The sequence below is a fragment of the Mandrillus leucophaeus genome, unplaced genomic scaffold (genome assembly GCF_000951045.1).
Source record: "Mandrillus leucophaeus isolate KB7577 unplaced genomic scaffold, Mleu.le_1.0 Scaffold518, whole genome shotgun sequence".
Taxonomy (NCBI): Eukaryota; Metazoa; Chordata; class Mammalia; order Primates; family Cercopithecidae; genus Mandrillus; species Mandrillus leucophaeus.
Genome location: NW_012105564.1, coordinates 1,350,095 through 1,353,880, shown reverse-complemented (window position 1 = coordinate 1,353,880; position 3,786 = coordinate 1,350,095). Strand labels below are relative to the sequence as shown.

The following is a 3,786-nucleotide window of genomic DNA, read 5'->3' as shown; positions in this document are numbered from 1 at the left end:
TGAAAACCTTGTTTTAAGCTTTCCTTCAATATATTTTCAAGAGTAGATCATCTGTCATTACTTTCTCTTTTATCTTTTTAAAAAAATTTTTACAGATGGGTCACCCAGGCTGGAGTGCAGTGGCATGATCATATCTCACTGTAACCTCAAGCTCCTGGGCTCAAGCAATTCTCCTGGATAGCTAAGACTACAGGTGCGTGCCACCATACCCAACTAATTATTTTATTTTTACCTTTTTTTTGTGGAGGCTGGTCTTGAATTCTTGGCCTCACGTGATGCTCCTACCTCAGCCTCCCAAAGTCCTGGGATGACACACGTGAGCCACTGCACCTGGTCTCATTATTTTTCATTTTGCCACAGGTAATTTATATCTACTTAGAACTACTAATTGAGTCTTTTTTTTTTTCTTTTTTTTGAGATGGAGTTTCGCTCTTGTTGCCCAGGCTGGAGTGCAATGGTGCAATCTTGGCTCACTGCAACCTCTGCCTCCCAGATTCAAGTGATTCTCCTGCCTCGGCCTCCCAAGTAGCTGGGATTACAGGCATGCGCCACCACACCTGGCTAATTTTGTATTTTTAATAAAGACGGGGTTTCACCATGTTGGGCAGACTGGTCTCAAATTCCCAACCGCAGGTGATCCGCATGCCTCGACCTCCCAAAGTGCTGGGATTATAGGCATGAGCCACCACGCCTGGCTGAGTCTGTTTTTTTTACTGACTAAAAATTAATACAAATTCCAATAATGAAGTAACACGCACTATAATGAACCAGTTTTCTAGGGAGCTATTTTACTGGTGGTGGTAGTGTTATCTGACTGGTGTGTTTGCTTAATCCTAGAAACCCTCATGACTTAGTGTTCCAAATTGCTCTTAGCACAGGAACATAAAAATCTCTGTACAATCATGTTGAGCAGGTCAGAAAAACCTAAAATAATAAATCTGTTATGTAGATTAAAAATGCAAAATCAAATCTCATCATGGGGAAACACTGGACAAATCCAAATCAGGGTACATTCTACAAAACAGCTGGCCAATATGCTTCAAAAATGTCAAGGTCAAAAAAGACAAAAATTGAAGAACTGTTCCAGATTAAATGGAGCCAGAGATATGACAACATGGATATATTATAATCCATGATCCTGGACTGGGGAAAAAAAGTACATTGTTGGGACAGTGGACAAAATGTGAATATGGACTGTGTATTAGATAACTGCATTGTATAAATAAACGTTAAGTTTCTTGAGTTTGATTAGTTCTATGGTTTTATAAGATAGTCTGTTTTGCTTAGCAGATGTACATATTTAGAGGCAAATAGGCATTATATCTCAAACATTTTCAAATGGTCCAGGGAAAAAAAATCCGTGTGTATGGAGCAGGACAAAAATGAGGCAAATAGGACAAAATGTAAACAACTGGTGAATTAGGTAAAAGATATATAGGAGTTCCTTGTATTTCTCTTGCAATTTACATGGAAATTTAAAACTATTATCAAAATTAAAAGTTAACCAAAAAAAAAATCTACATGGGGAGGGAAAAAAAACAGATGAGGTAATTTAATCAATTTTAAATAAACTCAGTCTACTCTGGCTGATATATGCTAGAAACAGTATTTTTAAATATTTAATATTTCAATGTAAATTTTCTTCTTATGGTAGACTTCTCTGCCAGCCCTACAACAAAGTCAACAGCTCTTTCCATGACACTGTTAATAATCTTTATGCATTCAATAGTAGTATAATTTGTATTATAATTATTTGTTCATATCTAAACTGGAGGGCAAGTTCTTAATTCCTTATTTGCTTTTGTATCCTCAAGGCATAGGCACAATGTGTTACACAGGGCAGGTGTTTACATAAGAAGCTACAATGAATTCTCATGGTAGTCTTTTTTTCTAGAACACAGGATATATCTTTCAACATTGAGAACATTTCCTCTAAGCTCTGAAGTGCTATTTATAGCACCTACTATACTAATTTTTAAAAGTAACACTCAGTGATCACTCACCTACTGGGTGCTCTTCCACAGCACAGGGTAATCTGCTGCTCAGTTCCTCTTGCAAATCTTCAACAAGACGGTAAATTATTTTGTGAAGTTTCATTTTTACACCTTTTTTTGCAGCTGACTCTTGGATAACTTTGCCTACATTCACATTAAAGCCATATATAACACCTAGCAAACAGAAATATGATGAATGAAGTAGCACAAAGATTACATTATAATCATTTGTCTTTCAAGCAGAAACTTGAATCTAAATTGTTTTATTTTCTAAATTAAAATAGCAAATAAGAGGCCGGGTGCCGTGGCTCACGCCTGTAATCCTATCACTTTGGGAAGCTCAGGCAAGTGGATCACCTGAAGTCAGGAGTTCGACACCAGCCTGGCCAACATGGTGAAACCCCGTCTGTACTAAAAATACAAAATTAGCCGGGCGTGGTGGTGGGCACCTGTAATTCCAGCTACTCGGGGGGCTGAGGCAGGAGAATCACTTGAACCCGGGAGGCAGAGGTTGCAGTGAGCTGAGATCGTGCCGTTGCACTCCAGCCTCAGCAAATAGAGCAAAACTCTGTCTCAAAAAAAAAAAAATAGCAATTAGAGGAGGTTAGAAGGTCTATGATTTTTTTTCTCACCAAAACTAGTAAATTTTCCAATTGATGAAAGAATTTTATAAATTGTATTGTGGCTTGTTTAACAAAATTTCTTTATAATTTCAAATCCATTCATTTAAGGACCATTAAGTGCCTATAACGTGTAAAGCAGTATGCTAAACAAAATTTGGGTTTTATACCAGAGAAATAAAAACACAAAAAATGACCAGGGCTAAAATATTATTGCTTCATTTTAATAACACTACATTATTAAATTATAATCTTATTGTCTACAATTTTTGTGGTTTGCACTTAGGTATTCAGACGGCCAAAAGATGCCCAAAAATAGTGACTTAAAGGGGTGGAGGGAAAAATAGTGACTTAATTGGTAAGGGTCAAGAGTTATTTTTAAGAAGCAAGTTTCATGGAGCTGACCATTGCACCAAAAAACAAATAATGTATTTAACTGTAAATACTTTGGGAGAAAAAAAAAGCAAAACGCTCTTGTCTTAAAAAAGATGAATGAAAAAAATTAACCTGGACGGGCACGGTGGCTCATGCCTGTAATCCCAGCACTTTGGGAGGCCGAGGCGGGTGGATGACTGGAGGCTGGGAGTTTGAGACCAGCCTGACCAACATGGTGAAACCCCGTCTCTACTAAAAATACAAAAATTAGCTAGGCATGGTGGCAGACGCCTGTAATTGCAGCTACTCAGGAAACTAAGGCAGGAGAATCTCTTAAACCCAGGAGGCGGTGGGTGCGGTGAGCCCAGATTGCACCATTGCACTCCAGCCTGGGTGACAGCGAGACTTTATCTCAAAAAAAAATTAACCCAAAAAGTAAAAAAAAAAAAAAAAAAAAGCTTGTCTTAAAAAAAAGCTTTGTTTAAGACACTCTTGTCTTAAACAAAATGAATGAAAAAAAATTAACCCACACAGTTTAATATGGAGAAAAACACAATCACCTTGAAACTCCTATCATTAAGAAGTCATTCTGGCCGGGCGCAGTGGCTCAAGCCTATAATCCCAGGACTTTGGGAGGCCGAGGTGGGCGGATCACCTGAGGTCAGGAGTTTGAGATGAAACTGGCCAACATGATGAAACCTCATCTATGCTAAAAATATAAGAATTAGACGGGTGCAGTGGTGGGTGCCTATAATCCCAGCTACTCGGGAGACTGGGGCAGGAGAATCACTTGAACC

At 38.3% G+C, this 3,786-nt stretch overlaps 1 protein-coding gene across 1 annotated transcript in view; it reads left to right on the top strand.

Moving 5' to 3' along the window:
• Positions 1 to 3,786, top strand: part of RPS27A (ribosomal protein S27a) — a 12,615-nt gene that overhangs the window by 8,443 nt on the left and 386 nt on the right. The gene's annotated exons all lie outside the window — the stretch shown is intronic.